General features: G+C 40.5%; 1 protein-coding gene across 1 annotated transcript in view; it reads left to right on the top strand.

Moving 5' to 3' along the window:
• The first annotated feature begins 17,253 nt into the window (after positions 1-17,253).
• Positions 17,254-23,049, top strand: part of LOC102976012 (HLA class II histocompatibility antigen, DQ beta 1 chain) — an 87,536-nt gene continuing 81,740 nt past the window's right edge. The window contains exon 1 of the mRNA XM_055080017.1: positions 17,254-17,375. The gene's annotated coding sequence lies outside the window, so the exon portion shown is untranslated. The remainder of the gene's footprint in view (positions 17,376-23,049) is intronic.

Raw genomic sequence — 23,049 nt, 5'->3', positions numbered from 1 at the left:
ACTCCTTTTTAGATTCTTTTCCCATATAGTCTATTACAGAGTATTGAGTGGAGTTCCCTGTGCTATACAGTAGGTCCTTATTAGTTATCTATTTTATATATAATAGTGTGTATATGTCAATCCCGATCTCCCAATTTATATATTTTTACTATAATGTGCAGAGAGGTTTTCTTCTTTATCTCTAATTTTACTTCTGTTTTTAAAATTAGACAGTTGCAATCAGTTCAATTAAAAAAAAGATAATAACAATTTGTTGCAAGGAATGGTACTGGCTACTGCAAGGAATACAAAGGTGAGAGGGCACAGCCCTGCGCCTCTTGGAAATTTCATGTGGGAAGAAATGTCAACGGCATATTTCAGACAAGAAGGGCCCAGGGACTGGAGGGGGTTTAGTCAACTTTCTTCTCTGATGGTTGGGGAGACCGTGGTCTAACATTAAAACTCCCCACCTGAGTTATTCCGAATAGTCTCCCTGTGCTGGTCACCTTCTCTGGGCTATAAGCTCTTCGTGGGCAGGGCCTGGATTCCTTTGCCCATTTCCATCCCCATTGTCCGTGCACTGCCAGGTACAGGCTGGGTGCACGTGAAACGCTTCTTTGTCCTCAATTTCTTCCATACTGAATATGTCTCCTGACATATTTCCTCATTCAACAGGTATTTATTTAGTTTCTGCTATGTGGTAGGCACTGCTTGCGGCTCTTGGGAGATCAGGGAACAAAACAGACAAAAAGCCCTGCCCTTCCAGAGTCAAAATGTATCATCACCTTTTTGCTTTCCAGGAGTTTGACACCCATATGGTATATGCGGCAGGGATGATGTTGAGTGTCTCTGCTTATAGCTTCAGTTCTTCTGTCCTCTTGTTGCAAAAGAAATGTGTGACCTCTAATAGCTAAAGAAGTTTCAGGTAACTCCCTTTTACCTGTTTCCGTTAAACTTGAGTCTGCATAAATCTGAGCTTCAGAAGAATTTTTGAAATTTTAGGGAAATAATTAGGCAACAGAGAGTGAAGAATGTGCGTAAAAATTTGGGAGCAGGTCACTGACCCATGTGGCCAGAGTGTGGGCCTTGTGGAGCTGAAAGCTGGAAATTTAGGCCTGGCTTGAGATCAGAGTAGAGGGCGTCGGGAGAAGCCATTAGGTTTTGGGTACTTGAGAGTGTTTTGAGTTTTTTGAGGAAGAAAAATAAGATTTTACCTGGGTTAGGAAGGTTACCTTGGCAGTGGTGAGAAGGATTTGCCAGATGGGAATAAGACAAATCAAGAGCAGCTTACACAGAGACTGTTATGAAATAATGGACCTATAGTCAGACAGAGAAGAGAGGGGAGAGACTGCAAAAGGAGAGAGTTCATGAGGTGATGGGCATCTGGGACATGGTTGGTGACATTCCTTATCTGAAATTCAGGGCAATTAGCAGGCTTTTGAGTGATATAATGAATGCAGTTTTGGATATTTTGTACCAAATATCTAGGACGGTACAACTCCTATCATTTATGCCAAGTAATTATATTTAATTCAGCTCAACACATATTTCCAGAGTTCCTACCACTTGTTAAGTGTTAGAGATCATACAAAGACAAATAAGACAAATCTTGCCTTAAACGGCTTTCACCCAGATGAAGGAAATAACTACAAACAGTAATAAAAGGTAAAATACGATATTTCATAAGAGGGGTACAGAAGCCATCAAAACCTGAAGAAGGAAAAGACTATAATCCTTTAGGGGCAAGCCCTAATGGCTAGAATAGGATAGACTAGGAAAATAAGTTTTTAATTAAAAGACATTTGTTGGGACTTCCCTGGTGGCGCAGTGGTTAAGAATCTGCAGGGGACACGGGTTTGAGCCCTGGTCCGGGAAGATCCCACATGCCGTGGAGCAACTAAGCCCGTGCACCACAACTACTGAGCCCACGTGCTGCAACTGCTGGAGCCCGCACACCTAGAGCCTGTGCCCTGAAACAAGAGAAGCCACTGCAATGAGAAGCCCGCGCACCGCAACGAAGAGTAGCCCCTGCTCGCCGCAACTAGAGAAAGCCCACGCACGGCAACGAAGACGGAGCACAGCCAAAAAAAAATAAATTTATTTAAAAAAGAAGACATTTGTTCCTTAAATGCTAAAAATATCTATTGAAATCATCAAATGCAGAGACATCTAATAACTGTTGACTCAGTGTGCACCCAAGTATAATGAATATACAACGAAAATCTTAGTGAATTCCTTCCAAGGGATGGCATGAGCTGTGTGGGTGAAAATTCATGCCTAAAAACAGCTAAGAAAAAGAGACTGGCAAAGACAGTTCGGGATATTTTGACATACTGTGGACTGTACTTATAGACTGGAGATGTGCACACTTTGGTGATCTCTTGTTTCTGCTCCTGGATGATTTGGCTGAAACACCAAGTCAGTAGGCTTTCTCTGGGGTGGTCGGTTCCCAGGCAACTTGGCTGCTGAGGGCAGCTTCTTTGTGAGCCCTTGGACAAACCTCTTTGGCAACTCCTAGATTTTTCAGTACTATTTTTCTGAGTTTATTGATAAAAACGAATATGCCTTTTCTTCCCAACTGTCAGTGGTAAGTTCTCTGGTAAGCAGTACGTGGGAGCCAGGCTATGCTGCAGACTGGTCAGTGTCCATCTCCTTCCACATGCAAAGATTCCTTCCTTCGTTGGTACAGTTACAAATACGAAAAAATGCGTTTTTCATATTTCCTTGAAATAGCCAACCATTGCCTCAGAGGAGGCAAACGCTTCCCTGAATGTCAAGTATTACACCAGCTCCTGCTCTTTCTGACCACGAATATAAGTTTTCATCCATGTGCCTTCTTCTCTCATCCGTTGTTTGCAGTTTCCCCTTTTCTTTGCATAGTAACAGGCTGCTTCCTGTCTTCCAGCTGGGCAGTATTTTTGCATATCTCTAGTATCAGAAGAGTTAGGAGTATGGTTCATGATTCTATCAGCTCTTTTTCTTTGTTGTAGATGATAAACTTTGTTTTGTTTTCAGCATCTTTGCTTTATTTAATAATTGTGAGGCTGGCTTCTAATGGCACATCATCATTAATTGCAGAATGAGACAGCTCAGGAGGTGTGACTCTGTATTCTTTCAATAGAGCTGACATCTCATCGCTTTCAACTTGAGTGTTCTCTGACCACCAAACAGGAACACCTGTATTCTCCTGTTTTTTGTCCCAGGACTAGGAGGATGACTGGAACCACCAGCTACAGCAGACTTCCCAGCATCTCTCAGCCAAAGCCTCTGCCCCATCCTAGACAGGATGCAGAGATGGCCTAGGATCAGGGTCAGATCTGCTCAGCAGGGAGTGTTAATTTTAAGTCTGCTTTTATTTTTTAGTTATTTTTAAAATTTCTTATTGCAGTAACATTGGTGTATAACATTACATAAGTATCATGTGTACAACATTGTACTTCCACTTCTGTATACCCTCTGGCATGCTTACCACCAAAACTTTAGTTTCCATCTGTCACCATACCACTGGTCAACTTTACCCACTTGGCCCTCCTCCCCCTCCTCCCCACTGTACCCCTTCCCATCTTGTAACTGCTACTCTATTCCTGTATCTATGTGTTTGTTTTTGTTTGGTTTGTTCATTTATTTTGTTTTTTGTTTGTTTGTTTATATTCCACATATGGGTGAAATCATACAGTATTTGTCTTTCTCTGTCTGACTTATTTCACTTAGCATAATGCTCTGTACGCTCATCCATGTTGTGTGCAAATGGCAAGATTTCATCTTTTTAATGTCTGAGTAATATTCCATTATACATATATACCACAGCTTCTTTATCCATTCATCTGTCGATGACACTTAGGTTGTTTCCCTATCTTACCTATTGTAAATAATGCTGCTATGAATATAGGGGTGCATATATCTTTTCAAATTAGTGTTTTTGTATTCTTTGGATAAATACCCAGAAGTGTGATTGCTGGATCATATGGTAGTTCTATTTTTGATTTTTTGAGGAAGCTCCATACTGTCTTCCATAGTGGCTGCACCAATTTACATTCCCACCAACAGTGTATAAGCGTTTCCTTTTAAATATATGCCGGTTCCAGCTGTTTGCATTACAAATCTAAGTTTAAAAAAATTCCTACTTTCTTTTTGTGTATGTTTCTGTTTATAAAAGTAATACAGATTCCTTGTAGAAAACTTGAATTGTAGAATGCTAAAGTTCGAAGAAAATAACCCAAACTACCCATCATATCACAATTCACTATTAATGTTTTATTTTATTGCCTTCCTGTCTTTTGTCTTTTGTTTATAAAAACACCATTTATACAAATATACTTTAGTGTGTATATATATATATATACATATATATAGCATACTTAATTTTTCACTGTAATTTTGCTTAGAAAATTTTTTTTTTATGTTTAAACAAGAAATCCTTTGTACTTTGGAGCTGTCTTTGTTTCCCTCTGTTACACATTTACTTGCTACAAGAACCCTTGTGTCTGGTCAACATGGGACCTTTGGCCACATTCTTAGCACAGCAGATGAATATAAGGAGGGAGAATTTTGCCACTTTACCAATTCTGTTTAGAGTATCCTAGTGCATATGCATTCATTTCAGTAGCTTAGTGTATAATTTGATTATTCTAATGCAAGACAGGATAGAAATGAGCAGTCCTAAGTTGTGCCAGGAGCTGTTTCATAAAAAGACTTGGATTGACCTGGGGCCACCCCATTAAACATACCCAATGCAATGGTCTATGCAGGCCTTAAAAATTATTTTCAGAGAATTTATCATCATTTGGTCAGGTGCTCAGAATCCCCAGTTGCTGCAGCTGTATTTATATAAACCTGATGGTCTCTAGGGTTCAAGACTGGCTGCAGCTACAGGTAGAGACTAGTGCATTCAGGGAGTAGGAAATTAAAAGTGCGAATCACCCCCCATCTCCTCCACCTCCTTTCTTTTTTTTTTTTGCGGTACATGGGCCTCTCACTGCTGTGGCCTCTCCCGTTGCAGAGCACAGGCTCCAGACGCACAGGCTCAGCGGCCATGGCTCACGGGCCCAGCCGCTCCGCGGCATGTGGGATCTTCCTGGACCAGGGCATGAACCCGTGTCCCCTGCATCGGCAGGCGGGCTCTCAACCACTGCGCCACCAGGGAAGCCCCCTCCTTTCTTTTTTGAAACCTTGCTTATGGCCACTTCAGTGGAGCCCAGACCTAGAACTTCAACTGTGTTTCTAGAAAACCATATGTAAGTGGCCACTCTGATAGGTTCTTTTCAGGGTCAGCTAGGAAGAGAGAAATAACATTTCTAAGCTTTACTGACATCTGTGGAATTCACTAAGCAAGGTGGGTCAGTGATTAAAGACAAGTATCTGAAAATTCAGAAAGGACTCCATTTTTGTTTTAGTCCCTTGAAGAACAGCCTGATTAGCTGAAACTGACTATAATGTCAGCTACGACCATCGCCAAATCCATACCCCATGTCAACTCAATTGCCAGTTGTAGGCATGAAGTACTCTCATAGTTAATTTAGGCAGAAAAGCTGTGTGTGTGTTTCAAACATTTCTTGATTTAATCACCTTGTTTTTCTGTGTAGTGTTGTGTCAAAAGCGCTTCAATTTCTGACAGAGAAAGATGTTATCGTAGAGCATAGCAAAGGACAATATTCTATAAATTTGGAAACTTTCTGAGTCAGAATGCCTTAGTACTGAATTTGTGACCTGCTCCTTGAGATACAGTTAACCAAGGTGGGTCAGAGGATGAGGGCATAAGTGTTTCGGTGTAAGGGCACCTATAGCGTGTGGATTTCAGAACTCTTTAAACTTACTTTAGATGATTATGTAGAAGAATAGCAATAACCATTTATTAATCGATATTAATAGCTAAATTAATCAAGTATATCAACACACCGAGTGCTGTGTTAACCACTGTATGTGCTTTACCGTATTTCATCTTCATCACATCCCTATAAAGTGGCTGGAGTAATAGTTCCCATTTTGTAGAACAAGAAACGTTAAGGGCTTTTCCATGGTCACAGAGCCTGAAATGACAAAGTCAGGACTTGAACCCAGGTCTGGTTGACTACAAACATAAGCTGTCAAGCTTTACGCTGTGTGCATTACTTCTTGGTGATTAGCCCTTGCATCTTGGCAAATCAAAGGTGAGGCTGTTTTACTGCATTCAGCTTCATGGATAATCTCATAGAGCAACACCAAGCCAAGACTTCAGGTAGAGGGTGTGAGCCTTCTCCTGCCGTTGTTCTTGTTTCCTTCTCAAATCGGGATTCTGCAGACACAATACGAAACTGATGTGTTTTTTACTCTCAGGGAGTGCATGCTTTTCTTATCATTTAAATCATTTAAAAAACTACAGACAGATCTCGCTTATGCTAAGATCCTGCACAAAATATTAGCACATAGAATAAATTACTACATTAAAATTACAACGGGACTTGACATATTGGTAAGTAGAATCTAGCAGCACATTTCAACAGAGAAGAAATGCAAAAATAGTTGTAAAATGGGATTAGTATTATATAATCAGCCATACTAGTTGGTTAAGAAACATATTGTGATCATTCTAATAAATGCTAAAAAGGCATTTGACTAAATTCAACATGTAGTTTTAATAAAAATTCTCATAATAGAATAGGTATATATTAATATATCCTCCACTTGATAAAAATGTGTATATTTCAAAGCAAATACCATTTCACATTTAATAGTGAAGCACAAAAACACTACTTATTCTATGAAAATTAAATGAAAAAGACCAGAAAGTGTATTATTGCACCCTATAGTGAACACAGTTATGAAAATAGTATCCAAACATTTTAGATTCATAGCCTAGCCCAGCACTGGGCATACAATAGAAACTCCATTATTTGTCGAATTAATTAATTAATGACTGATAAAATAAGGTTCTGTTTTGGAATAGAGGAGGCAAAATTATCATTATTAGTAGATAATATAGCTTTATTCCAAGAGAATCAACTGAAACATTTCTAGAAGCAATAGGAACATTCACAATAGTAGCTGGTTTCAAAATTAATATGTAAAAATAGAAAATATTTAGAAAGTGTAATGGAAGGAATGATCCCTTGTAGACTAACAGAACGAACTACCATAACAAAAAATACCTATCCTATATGAAGACAACCTTACAATTCTACTGAAGATATTAAAAATGTACACACTCTGCTCTTAGATAGCAATTATCACAGCATCAATCCTAAATTAATCTACACAGTAATAGAAACCTAATAAAAATGCCAGTAGGAATTGTCAAAACCACCCAATTGATTACAATTTTGATAAGACTCAATATAGGCAAGGGATTTGGGGAAAGAGTAATCCACTATGGTGAAGACCTAATTATGTGAAAATTTTTCTTCTTTAAGATTTTTAAAAAATTTTATTTATTATCATTTTATTTTTGGCTGCGTTGGGTCTTTGTTGCTGCACGCAGGCTTTCTCTAGTTGTGGCGAACAGGGGCTACTCTTCCTTGTGGTGTGCAGGCTTCTCATTGTGGTGGCTTCTCTTGTTGTGGAGCGCAGGCTCTAGGCGCGCAGGCTTCAGTAGTTGCAGCGCATGGGCTCGGTAGTCGTGGCTCGCAGGCTCTAGAGTGCAGGCTCAGTAGTTGTGGTGCACAGGCTTCGTTGCTCTGAGGCATGTGGGATCTTCCCAGGCCAAGGTTCGAACCCGTGTCCCCTGCATTGGCAGGTGGATTCTTAACCACTGTGCCAACAGGGAAGCCCTAATTATGTAAAAATTTTAAAGAGCAATTTAATAATACCTATCACAATTAAAAAATGCATATATCTCTTGACCCAATATTTTCACTTTTAGAAATTTATCCTCTGGGTAATTCACAACATGCACCAAATTAAATATGTATATAATAACACATATGTCTGCATAAGAAAAAATACGTATGCTTGTACAAGGATTTTTTTTTTGCAGCCTTGATTCTTTTATTGCTCAAACAGTGATGACCAGAATTTATTACTTTTTAATGAAAAAGAGGTATTAAAGTTTGTCTTACACTCATATGTGTGTGCATGGGCACACACGTGCGTGCACACACAAACACACACACACACACACACACACACACGGGACCTTATCTGTTTCTGAGAATTCTTCCTAAAACCACCTTATAGGGCAGTGGTTTTATTTAAAAAAAAAAAAAAATGGCTTGTATTTCCTTTTAATGTATATCTTAGCCCAGGTCCTCTAGAAAGCAGCCTGAGGCAAAAATAAAGTGCTGACAATTTATTTGGCAGGTCCCAGGACTTGTGGGTGAGGAATAAAGAGAAAGCAAGGCCAGGAAAATTGTGAAGCAAGACAGTGGTTCCTCACTGGCTGCTGTTTCCCAACAAAGTACAAAGGGACTCAGCTGGTGGCTGGCTGGGTGGGCAGTTCAGGCAGGACGTCTCAGGAGGAGCTGAGGGAAGAACTGGGCCTCCTAGTTGTCTGCAGAAGAGACAAAGTTGGGGGAGATTTTTTCCCGTCTACTCATCTCTCTTTCCTTACTGCTTAAGGTTCACCCCGTCGGGACTCCCCATGCATCTACGTTGGGTGATCTGGCTCCTCAATGGCTGCCGGAAAAGCGAGGCCCCCAAACCCCAGAGTGTGGGTCTTCGAGTCTGAAAGTGAAGGCCAACCTGGTGGGTGGTTTCAGCCTAAAGATGGGAAGAAAGGAGGCAATCAGGGGACTCAGAGAAGACAGGGCCTGTGTCCAGGGCAAAGCAGGAGAGAGTACTGCCAGGGGTGTGTGTGTTGCTCCTGATGGCAGCAGACCCTCCAGCCCATCTCAGAAATGACTCTAGAGCTGAAGGGCTCTGAGAAATAATCTCTTAACCTAGAAATGAGTGAAGACACTTCAGCCTCTGCGAAGCCAGGTCAGCGGGCCACTCCTGAGCTGGTCTGTCTTCGGATGCCCCGAACATCAGATAACCCTGCTGGCTGGAGACACCCTTGAACCGTAGGCAGTTGCTGTTTGCAGCTCTATTTGCAATAGCAAAACATTGGCAACAATCCATTTAGGTAAAATATAGAACACCAAAAAAAAAGAATTCTACCCAGTGGTTGAAAGAAGAATGAGGCATCTCTTTATGTTCTGACATAGGAATGTATTTAAGTCTTTTTAAGTCAATAACAAAAGAATAGCTTATAAATGGTATATATATTATAATTCCAGTTGTGGGGGGAAAAGAATATATGTATATGTTTGGACCTGCATAAAATATTTTCTAAGGATATGGAAAAGCCTGTAGAAAGATACTGTTAGTGTGAAAGCTCTGAGGAGAGAAACCAGTGGGTAAGGGCAGGGGAGATGTTTACTTTTTACCTTCTGCACATTTCTGCTATTTTAATTTTTTTTGGTTTATTTGAAGTATTTTTAATGCACACATATCATTTTAAAAATGAAAATTAAAAGTAAAATGAAACATTGTGCCTATAGTTAACAATATTGCGTTGTACACTTATTTGTTAAAAGGTTATATCTCAAGCGTCTTAGCACAAGTTAAAAAAGAAGTAAAATGAAAAAGTGTAAGTGAGACATGCTTGAGGTAGAAACTGTTAAAAATACTAAAAAGTATAAGGAGGAAAATAAAATCCACCTGTAATTCTACCAGCTAGAGACACTATTACTATTTTGTGATGTTCCTTCTAGTATACTTTCTGTGCACACATGTACATAATTATAACTTTAATTCAGATGAGATCATACCTATGTATAGTTTGTTGCTCATATTTTATTGAGTCAGAGATTCTCCAGGTTTAAAAAACATCTTCAAACCACCATTTATGATGATAGATAAAATAAGAGGTTCTATTTTGGAACAGATGATGACTATATCATAATTTGTTTACTCATTTATGTGTTTCTCCACTGACCTTCTTAAGTATTTTCCCTTTATCAGGTAAACAATCCTGTCTGCCCCATTCTTGGCAAAGCTCTGGGCTGTAACCATACTGTAGTGTCTTCCTCCTAAAACAGCGGTGAGGATAGTCTTGGGGACCCACAGCAGTGTTTCCTGCACGTGTTAGCAGCCCCTTTGAGAGGCTTCTCTGATTGTCGTTCCTAAATATCACTGCCTTTCACCGCTCTGTAGCTCCTCACCAGCTTTATATCATCGTTGTTATTGTTAACAGTGGGAGTGTGGTATTTTTGTTCATAGAATCGTTGCCACTTGACGGTACCATGTACATCTTTGTTTTCTGTCTCCCCACCTGGATTGCAAGCTCCACAGACGGCAAGGCCTTTGTGTGGTTTTGTTTCGTTTTCTGCTGTATCCCCGGTGTCTAGATTAGTGTCGGGCACATAGTAAGTCATCAATAACCAGGAGCACGCAGGAGGAGCATCTTCATTGATTCTATGCCTCCTTCCTACTTAAAAAAGGTAATTACTATTCAATTCCTAAGTATAAATACCACCTAAGCAGCCCTTGTGTAATCAGTATGATGTATTTCTTGGGTTCCTCCTGTTTGCTCTCAGAATTACCAAATGTTACATCAAGATACAGGACCCAGTAGGTGACCTAATCCATCCTTTTACAGATAAAAGGATAAATTAGGTTCATCACAAGAGTAAGGGTTGGAAAAGTGAAGGAGGAACAGAAGGATTTAACTCCTCAAGAAGTTTACAGTCTAAGATGGAAGGAGAAGACATGAGAAAAAAGGAAACAGTTTGAGGCAGTACATCATTATGTGTCAAATTATGTGTGTAACTTCATTTCTACCTTTGAGGATTTTATAATCTCATAAAAGACTATTTAAGCAAATGATATTTTTACAGTGTTCAGTAAAGACCAAAGCAATGAGAATTTACAGTAGGGGGATGGGTTTGGGGAGCAGACTGGAGGGAAGGATTCATTTTGCCTGAAAAAGTTGCGTGGTTCCCAGAGGAAGGGACAGTTAAGCTGGAGTTGAAGGAGTATAAAGAGTGTTGGTCAGACGTCGGGGTGTAAGGATGAAGGCATTAGAGCGGAGGGAACCATACAAACAAAGGCATGGAGAAACGAAAATGCTGGGCACCATTGAAAAATGGCAACTCTCTGGCATCTCAAAGCCAGGAGAGGGATTCTGGCCAGAGAGGGAAGGAGGCAGAAGATCTTGGGACAGACTGTGCCTCTGTGCTGAGGGTTTGGACTTTATCAGTTAAGAAATCGGAAGACCCTGAGGGTTTTTCAGTGGAGATGTGATAAGATCAGATCTGTCTTAGGTGATTCTGATAAAAGGTCCATGACTTATTGGATTGAGCTGGAGAGGAGAGCTAGAAACAATGAAGAAACTTCTGCGGTTGGTGGTTACAGTGAGAGTTGTTGGAGATTTGAATTAGGAAATCTCTAGATATGAAGTAACCCTCTTAATGCGTTTAGAGATACTTCAGAAGTAAATTGATTGGAAGGACTCAGGGACTTATGATGGTGCTTGGAGGAGTGTTTATAGATGAGTGCAGACTGCGCTATCACGTCTGGGAGAAACTCAAGGTTTTCAGGCTGTGGCCTTAGCCAGACAAATTAGGAGAGGAGCAAAAAACAACAACAACAAAACCCCAAATCCAAAACAAAGATAACAAAACCCCCTGAAAGCTAAAAGAAAACAAAGTGAATCTCTACCTCCACCCCAATCCTCAAAGTGACTCAGGTCCTTTGTGTTCCAAGGGTCTCAGCACAGAGGCTGCACGTGGATGAGCCCCGTTATGCTAATTCAGTATTCTTAAACTCCTCCCTTCCCCTCACTCTGTGTAGGAGTCTCTGCCTGCGGCAGAAAAGCCTTTTCTGGTTTGCACACAGTCACCCTGTTGTGCTGGAGAGAGCCTTTCTTCGGCCAAGTCGGAGAAGAGGCCATTGCAGCTAAAGATGGCGACCACTGCGATATGCTCTGTGACAACCCGAAGCAGGTGTTTCCCTGGGTTACAGACTCTCTAACCATCTAGATTACTCCCGATTTCTTTTGTGATCCTCACCCCTCCACTCTCACTACACTTGTCCCTCAAACACTGTCCACACCCACCGTTGATTTCCAACCCTAACAAGACTACTTCAGGCGGATGTGACCTTTGGCTCTTTTCTAAACTGTAAATACCCTTTCATTGCTTTCTCAAAATTTCTCCTTTCCAAAAGACTTCCTTGATCAAATACTATCATTCTGCTGCAAATCTCTGACCTCCTTTTTTGTCACTCTAGTAGCTGTGTTTGTATTTATTGTATGTGGGCCCTGTCTGTTATTTGATTGTCAGCCCCTTGTAGGCTCTTCTCTGCTCAGCCCGTTTTTGGTGACAGCTAATAGACAAAGCTGGACACTAGCTAAGGTGTTCAGGGCAGATTTTAGTTAGGAATCTACTATTACAATAGGGAAAAGGGTCTAATGTCAACTGAACTCAACTTTGACTTAAACAGGGGTGACTGGGCATTTTAAAGAGAGAATGTGAGGATACAGGGGAGGGTGACTGGGGGCTCCGTAGAATCAGGGAGGTGAAAACTTATAAAAATACGAGGGGAAAAAAGGGTTGGTCCATGTGAAACCCATCTGGGTTTGCTAACTGGCTCCTAGTGAAACCAAGCAGGACCCTGTGGGGCTCCCGGTCACAGAAGCCTGTCTGTGTCCCCCGTTTCTTGTTTGTAAGGAATAGGCTTTAGCCCCCATGAACTTCTCTGAGCTCCAAAGGGCAGGTTCAAGCAGTGGCTAATCAGGGAAGGGAGGGGATGCAGAGACAAGGAGGGAGGGAGCCAAGAAACAAGAGTGCAGTCTTGGGGCAGGATTTTAGTTCCGCCTCAAGGGATACACATAACAGTATCATTGAGCTCTTCTGCAGAACTAAAACTCCCAACAAATGGAAGATGTTAACTACTTGATGAAGCATTCTTCAGAGACTATCAGGAGACCATCTGAGGCCAGATTAAAGGAACCACAGAAGCTCATCAGGAGATCACCTGAGGCCAGATTAAAGGAATGCAGGCCCTACACACACCCTGATCCTTATCTGCAATCCTGTCCTTGAACGATTGCTATAAAACTCCTCATCAAATTTCCCCCAGGTTGGGACACAGTTTGTGAAGGGCACAAGCCCCGCTGTGGCCACCTTTGCCTGGCAAAGCAATAAAGCTATTCTTTTCTACTTCACCCAAAACGCTGTCTCCGAGATTCAACTCTGCACCAGTGCGCAGAGGTCGAGTTTTCAGCAACACTACCCTCCAATAGCGACTGGGAGACGGGCTGAAACACACAGCAAGTTCTTTTGACAGCCTTGAGTTTTCTCAGGCAGGCCTTTTAAGGGGGAATGGGTCTTCCTAGGGATTTGGCCTTGAGCTGTTAGAAACTATGTTGATGTTTGTTCCAGTCTTTATAGGGCAAGGTTGGGGCCTAGTGGAGAAGAGGCTGGAGTGTGGTCAAGGAGAGACCCTTTGTCAGTACGGGTGTACAGGCTTTGTGTTTTTTTTACAAATTGAAGGTTTATGGCAACCCTGTGTCAAGCAAGTCTATTGGAGCCATTTTTCCAACGGCATTTGCTCACTTAGTGTCTCTGTGTTGCACTTTGGTAATTCTCACAATATTTCAAAATTTTTCATTATTATTATATTTGTTGTGGTGATCTGTGATCAGTGATCTTTGATGTTACTACCACGACTTGTGATGATGGTTAGCATTTTTAGCAATATTTTTAAATTAAGGTATGTACATTTTTTTGGGGACACAATGCTATTTCACACTTACTAGAATACAGTATTGTGTAAACATAACTTTTAAATGCACTGGGAAACCAAAAAAATTCGTGCAACTCATATTATTGAGATAATTGCTTTATTGCTGTGGTCTGGAACTAAACCTGCAATATCTATAAGGTATGCCTGCAGGTCAAGAATAATCAAGAACAGGTGGGAAAATGTCCACTTTGATCTCAGTGGAAGGTTTTGAGACAAGGAGAAGAATATTACAGGGCAATGAGGTAAGGGACCATTTTATACACTGCCCACTGAAAAGACTGCTGAATTCCAACCACCAAAAACTAGATATATTGTCCATATAATGTGCTCCTAAAGTCCAAACAAAGAACTATTTACTTCATCTATATCTGGTCTATTAGGATAAACAAAAATTAATATTATGAGTTGGATTTTAGTTTAAATATCTTGGACATTATTAACTACTTCCTAATGAAACATAGAAATAGCAATGCAGGTTGCCTTCTTATTTAACACATTGCTCTCTTGGAAATAAGGGAATGTGACTCAAATATCTAGCATTATCACTTGAAAATGGTTAAATATTACTCTTTATTATGTACCTTTGGTAAATGTAAAATGTTCCCTTTTTATTTTATGCCTGTTTCTATTTGAAACTGGTAATGTGACTTATTTTACTTGGAATTCTGGTCTGCTGCAGTTGATGACTAGTGACATAGTGACCCCTATTTTCCTGTATGATATTCATGGTAACTCCCTCCATCACAGTTCACAAGGCTAAGAGGTGAGGCAAACATGTGTGGGAATAGACTCCAAATCTTAATGTGCTCTCTGTCGAAAGTGGATAAAAGGGCTAAAGATGCACGATGCAGTTGTTTGTAGGAAGTAAGTTGTTTTTTAATTTAGATGTAAATCACATGCAGTGAAATACACAGATCTAAGTGTACAATTGAACCAGTTTTAACAGAGGCATGTACCCTTATGACTCACATACTCTATCAAGACACTTGAGATATAGGTATACTGTATTTCCATCAACCAGAATGTTCCTTCACACCCTTTCCCAGTCAATCCCCACCTCTTCTAGAAGTAACCGCTATTCTGATTTCATCATAATTATTTTTCTGCTACAGAGCATCACATATCTGGAATTACACAGTTTATACTCTTGGGTCTGACTTTTTCACTCAATATAAAGTTTCTGAGAGTCATTCAAGTTGTTGTATGTGTCAGTAGTTTGTCACTTTTTTTACTGAATAGTATTCCTTTGTATGAATATGCCGGTTTGTTTAGTCCACTGATGGGCACGTGTGCTGTTTCCAGTTTTTGGCTGTTGTGAATAAAGCTGCTATGAACATTCTTGTACAAGGCTTTGGTGGACATGTGTTTTCATTTCTGTTTGTTCTTTAGGGAGTTCTGAAGTTTTATTTTATAAAAATTTATTTTATTATTTAATTTAATTAATTTAATTTATTTTTTTAAATTGAAGTGTAATTGACTTACAATATTATATTAGTTTAGGTGTGCAACACAGTGACTTGATATTTTTATACATTACAAAATGATCACCATGATAAGTCTACTTACCATCTATCACCATATGAAGTTATTACAATATTATTGACTATATTCCCTATGCAGTACATTACATCCCCATGACTTACTGTATTTATTTTGTAACTGGAAGTTTGTATCTCTTAATCCTCCTCAACTATTTCACTCATCCCCCCATGCCCCTCCCTCTGACAGCTACCTGTTTGTTCTCTATGAGTCTGTGTCTGTTTTGTTTTGTTTCATTTGCTTGTTTTGTTTTTTAGATTCTATATATAAGTGAAATCATACAGTATTTGTCCTTCTCTGTCTGACTTATTTCAGTTAGCATAGCACTCTCAAGGTTCATCCATGTTGCCACAAATGGCAAGATTTAATTCTTTTTTATGGCAGAGTAATATTCCAGTGTGTGTGTGTGTGTGTGTGTGTGTGTGTGTGTGTGTGTGTGTGCGCACGCATATGTATACCATGTCTTTCTTATCCATTCATCTACTGATGGACACTTAGGTTGTTTCCATATCTTGGTTATTGTAAATAGTGCTGCAATGAACATAGGGGTGCACATATCATTCTGAATTAATGTTTTTGATTTCTTTGGATTAATACCCAGAAGTGGAATTGTTGGATCATATAGTTGTTAACAACTTGTTATTTGTTGTTCTTTTTGATAATGGCCATTCTGACAGGTGTGAAGGAATATCCCATTGTGGGTTTTTATTTGCATTTCACTGATGATTGGTGATATTGCGCATCTTTTCATGTGCCCGTTGATCATCTGTATGTCTTCTTTGGAAAAATGTCTATTCAGGTCCTCTGCCTATTTTTTAATGGGGTTGTTTGTTTTTTGATGTTGAGTTGTGAGTTCTCTGTATATTTTGGATATTAACCCCTTATCAGATATATAGTTTACGAATATCTTCTCTCATTCAGTAGGCTGCCTTTTCATTTTTTTTGATAGTTTCCTTTACTCTGCAAAAGCTTTTTACTTTGATGTAGTCGCATTTGTTTATTTTTACTTTTTTTTCCCATGCCTGAGACAGATCCAAAAAATATTGCTAAGATTAATATGAAATGCATACTGCCTAAGTTTTCTTCCAGAAATTTTATGGTTTCAGGTCTTGGATTTAAGTTTTTAATCCACTTTGAGTTTAATTTTTATATATGGTGTGAGAAAGTAGTCCAATTTGATTCTTTTGCATGAAGCGGTCCAGTTTTCCCAACACCATTTATTTTTTATTTTTTATTTTTATTTTTTTGCGGTACGTGGGCCTCTCACTGTTGTGGCCTCTCCCGCTGCGGAGCACAGGCTCCGGATGTGCAGGCTCAGCAGCCGTGGCTCACGGGCCCAGCCACTCCACGGCATGCAGGATCCTCCTGGACCGGGGCACGAACCCATGTTCCCTGCATCAGCAGGCGGACTCCCAACCACTGCGCCACCAGGGAAGCCCCCCAACACCATTTATTGAAGAGACTGTATTTTTTCCCATTGTATATTGTCATAGATTAATTAACGATATAAATGTGGGTTTATTTCTGGGCTCTCTATTCTGTTCTATTGATCTATGTGTCTGTTTTTGTGCCAGTACCATACTGTTTTGATTACTGTAACTTTGTAATATAGTCTGAAGTCAGGGAGCAGTATTCCTCCAGCTCTGTTCTTCTTTCTCAAGATTGTTTTGGCTACTTGGGGTCTTTTGTGTTTCCATATAAATTTTAAAATTATTTGTTCTAGTTCTGTGAAAAATGCCATTGGTATTTTGATAGGGATTATGTTGAATCTGTAGATTGCCTTGGATAGTATGGTCATTTAAACAAAATTAATTCTAATCCATGAGCACAGTGTATCTTTCCATTTGTGTGTGTGGTCTTCATTTTCTTTCATCAATGTCTTATAGGTATGAAGTACAGGTCTTTAAACTGCTTGGTTAGATTTATTTTCAGGTATTTTATTCTTTTTTTTTTTTTTTTTTCACAGTACGCGAGACTCTCACTGCTGTGGCCTCTCCCATTGCAGAGCACAGGCTCCAGATGCGCTGGCCCAGCGGCCATGGCTCACAGGCCCAGCAGCTCCGTGGCATGTGGGATCTTCCCAGAATGGGGCACGAACCCGCATCCCCTGCATTGGCAGGCTGACTCCCAACCACTGCACCACCAGGGAAGCCCAGGTATTTTATTCTTTTTAAAGTAACTATAAATGTGATTATGTTAATTTCTCTTCTTGGTAGTTCATTGTTAGTGCAACAGATTTCTGAGATAATTTTGTATCATACAACTTTACTGAATTCATTTATTAGTTCTAACAGTTTTTTGGTGGCATCTTTAGGATTTTCTATATGTGGTATCATGTCATCTGCAAACAGTGACAGTTTTACTTCTTCCTTTCCAATTTGGATTCCTTTTATTTCTTTTTCTTGTTTGATTGTTGTGGCTAGGACTTCCAATACTATGTTGAATAAAAGTGGCAAGAGTGGGCATCCTTGTCTTGTTCCTGATCTTAGAGGAAATGCTTTCAGCTTTTCACTGTTGAGTATTATGTTAGCTGTAGGCTTGTCATATATGGCCTTTATTATGTTAAACTATGTTCCCTCTCAACTCACTTTGTTGAGAGTTTGTATCATAAATGGATGTTGAATTTTATGTATGATATTTTTAATGTACTGTTGAATTTAGTTTGCTAATATTCTGTTGAGTATTTTTGCATCTATATTTATCAGTGATATTGGCCTGCAGTTTTCTTTTTCTTTCTTTTTTCTTTCTTTCTTTCTTTCTTTCTTTCTTTCTTTCTTTCTTTTTTTGTCTTCATCTGATTTGGTATCAGAATGAGGCTGGCCTCATAGAATGAATTCAGAGGTACTATTCCTCTTCAATTTTTTGGAACAGTTTGAGAAGGATAGGTGTTAACACTTCTTTAAATGTTTGGTAGAATTCACCTATGAAGCCATCTGGTCCTGGAGTATTGTTTGTTGGGAGTTTTTTTTTTTCTTTTAATTACTAATTCAAGTTCATTATTGGTATATGGTCCATTCATATTTTCTATTTCTTCCTGATTCAGTCTTTGGAGATTGTACTATTTCTAGGAATTGTTCATTTATTCTAGGTTGTCCATTTTATTGGTGTATAATTATTTATAGTAATCTGTTATGATCCTTTGTATTTCTGTGGCATCAGTTGAAACATCTCTTCTTTCATTTCTGATTTTATTGTTTTGGGCCCACTTCTCCTCACTATTGGATTGTTTTATAGAAAATGCCCCAAAGTATATCAACTCATCCTTGATTATTTTGATATATATCTCTAAAATTATTTGTAAAACACAATATCTTTATCATACCTAAAACAATAAATAAAGTTCCTTAATGTCATCAGATATCCAGTCAGTTATCAAATTTCCCCAGTTGTCTTATTAACAAACAACTTTTATAGTCAGTTTGTTTTAATTAGGATTTGGTTAATATACCTCTTACATTTATTTTAATCTATAGTTTCCTCCTCACTCTTTTTTCTCTTCTTTGTAGCTTATTTTTAAAGAAATCTGGTCATTTGTCCTGGAGAGTCTCCTGCATTTTGTGTTTTGCTGACTGCATCTATATGGCCTTTCCTTTTCCCTTGTTTCCTGTATTTCATGAAAACCAATAATTAAATCTACTTCATATTAAGGTTGGAATATTAGCAAGGATATTTCTTAGGTGATGATGTATTTCCTATTATATCACATCAGAAGGCACCAAGTCTGGTTGCCTCTCTCTTTGTGATCAGTGGATATATCCTGATGGATGGATAAGATAGAGCAGATTGATGATGCTGCTGATATCATAAAGAACTAAGATTTCAGCAGAAGAAAAAGAGACATAAACATAAAATCAAGATAGGTAAATAAAACCTCTTTAACCCTAAATTTGATCGGATGGTCAGAATGAAATTAAATTTTCCCTTTTAAAAAAATACAAATTTCTTAACTCTGTTCATGGAAAATGCCTATTAAAAAACCATCTCAGGAACAATGGGCACACTTACGTCCATATTATAGTCTAAACATCATTTCTCACTAAAAGGTACCAAAAACTCCTTGGAGAAATGCATGGGCCAGGTCTGGAGCAGGAAATATATGGAATAAGCCTGGAATTTTCTTGCCTTTCCTGTGTATAACTCAAGACATACAAGTTTTACCGAACACAAGTTCATGTGCCCGACACACAGTGAGGCCAAAGAAACCGAAATGTCAGAGTTTGGGACAGAGAAAGGTTTATTGCAGGACCAAGCAAGGACAGTGAGTGGCTTGTGCCCCCAAACCCCAAATTCCCCCATGGTTTTTGAGGAAGAGTTTTTAAAGGCAAAATTTGGGGTGAAGGCTACAGGGTGTGTGACTTTCTTCTGATTGGCTGGTGCTGAGGTAGAAGGGTGGTGCTCCAGGAACCTTGCGCTCAGCCTGAAGTTACCATCCTCTGCCTGGGTGGGGGCTTTAGTTCCTGCAGAAGAACTCAAAGGTATTGTTATGTATATTCCTTGGGAGGAACCAGGATGCTGACCCAAACCTGCACTGTTGTTTCTTGGCTGCTCCTCCCTTGTTTCTGCATTCCTTCCCTTCCCTGATTAGCAACTGTTTCAGTCTGCCCTTTGGAACTCAGGGAATGTCAAGGAGGCTGAATGAAGCCTGGGAGGGCCCCACAGGGTCCTGCTCCATTTCACAAGGAGTAAATAAAGTTCGTTATGGAAAGATTCTAATAAATGAAAAAGGAATAAAAGAATTAGACTTTCACTACCTTGCAACTCTCAATGAAATAATGGACCTAGGCAAAGTACAAAGTTAGATTATTTTGTTTCAGCTTGCCCAGTTTACTATTTTATTCTAAGAGAGAGGGAGTATGATGCCGAAAGCACAGCTTCTCTGTACACCGGTACCAAATTGAATCTTGGAGACAGAGTTTTGGGTGAATTAGAAAGGGATAGCTTTATTACTTTGCCAAGCAAAGGGGGACACAGCGGGATCCTGCCTCGAAAAACTATGTGTCCCAACTTGGAGAGGATAGTGAGAAGTTTTATAGTAATGGTTCGAGGGCGTGATCAGCTCATGGACATTCTTCTGATGGGTTGGTGGTGAGGTAAGTAGGAGTCAGCATCCTCAACCTTCAGTTTCCAACTGGTCTGGGGTCCACATGCTTGTGGGCAGCATACCGTCCTTAATTGTTAACTTCTCCCACCTGGAGGGGGTTTCAATATCTGCAAAACAACTCAAAGATATTGTTGTGTGTATCAGTTGATGGGGAACCAGGACCTTGCCCCAAGGCTGCACTACTGTTTGTCTTGACTGTTTGTTTCTCCCTGGTCTCTCATCCCCTCCCTTCCTCAATTAACAACTGCTTGGGGACTTCACTGGTGGTGCAGTGGTTAAGAATCCGCCTGCCAATGCAGGGGACACGGGTTCGAGCCCTGGTCTGGGAAGATCCCACATGCCACGGAGCAACTAAGCCCGTGCGCCACAACTACTGAGCCTGAGCTCTAGAGCCCTTGAGCCACAACTACTGAGCCCACGTGCCACAACTACTGAAGCCTGAGCACCTAGAGCCCGTGCTCCGCAGCAAGAGAAGCCACAGCAATGAGAAGCTGCACACTGCAACAATGAGTAGCCCTTGCTCGCCACAACTAGAGAAAGCCGGTGTGCAGCAATGAAGACCCAACACAGCCAAAAATAAATAATAAATTAAAAAATTTATTAAAAAGAAAAACAACAGAAACAACTGCTTGAATCTGCCCGTTGGAACTCAGGGAAGGTCAAGGAGGCTGAATGAAGGCTATTTCCTGTAATCAAAGAAATGGGGGACACAGAAAGGCCTTATGCACAGGAGCCCCACAAGGCTCTGCTCGGGATCAAGTATAATTTGGGGATCCTCCTTGTTCCAGTCGTTAGGGTGATCCGCGCCTTTGTCTAACACCCCTCCATCGTGAGTACTAAATGGTCAGGCCGACAGTGTATATTCTTCAGTGATCACAGGGAGGCTGAACTAGCATCAAGAGTGCTGGTTTAGCCTTCTTTCAACGGAGCCACCCTTTCCTGGGAAACTCTCCTGCCAGGTCACTAACAACAGCAAAAGAATTCTATTTCAGGAGGCTTACTCCCTGTGTCTCCATGCTGAGGTCTTCATGGGATTCCCTTAGTGATTAACCATCCCCAAATCTGGCCATGCTACCCCAAGAGGGATCCATCCTACCTTCCAGTGGGACTTTGATCCCTGGTCTGTTGATTATCTTCCAGAAAATTATGGTGACTGCCTGGCCAGATGCCCTGCTCACTGCACCAGTTGAATGTAGAAATGGACAAATGGCCAAGTAGCGTGTATATCAGGCCCATTAGCACAGTATTCACTAGGGAAAGCTCATGGACACAGGATTGGTCTCCCCTTATCCATCCCAGGTAGAGCTGAGCCCCAGACTCCCTCTTCCTTGTGCTGTGGGACATTTAAGCTAAAAGATGGAGGAAGCACAGGCCCCTCCCCTGTCGTCAGGATGGGCCCATAGCAACATTATGTGGCATCACCCTGTTTCTGGTCTGATCCTGCCAGATGAATTTTCAGGTTGGGAGAATCACCAGCCCTCTCACAGTGTGATCAGGGACTGGGGTCCAAGCTGTGCAGTGACAGCTCTTGGAGATGGCATGCTGGTGGCAGGATTTTTCCCTGTGAGTGTTCAGGATTGAGGAAGATCCAGTCCCAGCCTCAGCCCTGGCATCATCAGGTTGAAGGGGATGCAAGGATCTAACCCAACCAGAATTGATCACAGGGCCACAGCAGCTTCCAGGGAGCCTCACAGGAGGCCCACTCCTTTTCTGGGAGACTAGCTTGCTGGGGATCAGTCCTGGGTACCTAATCCTTTCATCTCTGGATATTTGGGTTGTTTCCAGGCTTTTGCTGCTGGAAATAGTGCAGTGACGAATAGCCTTGTGCTAAACTCCTTTTGGAAATTTACCGTCTTATCTTTGAGACAGAGTCCTGGACATGGAATTGCTGGGTCAAAAGCCATGTGTAGATTTTCTAGATATTACTTATTCCCTTCTTTAGGGGTTGTGCTACTTCATCAGAATTTTTTAAACATTCTCTAAGCAATTCTAATGGGCAGGCAGTATTGAGAACCACTGGTCTAGAATAGATTTCCAAAAATTTCTTATGTCACTTGAAAATTATAATATTTGTGCTCTTCCGTTTCTTGGTATCTCTCTCTCGCTCTTTTTTTTTAGGTCTTCATTTAAAAAAAAATTCCTTCAAGTCATCAGCACTGCCGTTAGAGGCCCTTAAATCCTTCCTGGCTGAAGGTAGTAGTAATGTCCTACATTTGGACGACAAGTCCACTAACATCAGCTTGTCTGATCCTCCCAGTGTTTCAATGACCTAAGGAAGCTGATGTTATCATCTCCATGTTACAGTTTTGGTGTAGAGAAGGGAGTTGTCTATCTATACTGCAGAGCTTCTTAATCTGTGTTCATGGTGGGCTTCAGGGGAGGACCTCTGAACCCCTTAAATTATATGTAATATTAATGTGGGCACAATGCGGTGGTAGTGGTCATGGTGGGAGACGTGGCCCATGGTTTCATCAGATTCTCAAAAGGAGAATCTTAGCCCAAAACAGGCTAAGTGGAAAGAATGTGGGACCTGGAATCAAAAGAAAATCACCCAAGTCTTTTCTAGCTGCGTGATGGGATTGAGGGAGACTTGGTGGCTAGCTACTGCCTGGTTCCTCAGCAAGTGGACTGAGTTGGTCCGGCTGATCTGGCATTCCCTCTTCTTTTTTTTTTTTTTTTTTTTTTGTGGTATGCGGGCCTTCCTCTGTTGTGGCCTCTCCCGTTGCGGG

Source organism: Physeter macrocephalus, chromosome 18 (assembly GCF_002837175.3).
Source record: "Physeter macrocephalus isolate SW-GA chromosome 18, ASM283717v5, whole genome shotgun sequence".
NCBI lineage: Eukaryota > Metazoa > Chordata > Mammalia > Artiodactyla > Physeteridae > Physeter > Physeter macrocephalus.
This window is presented reverse-complemented; position numbering and strand designations above follow the sequence as displayed.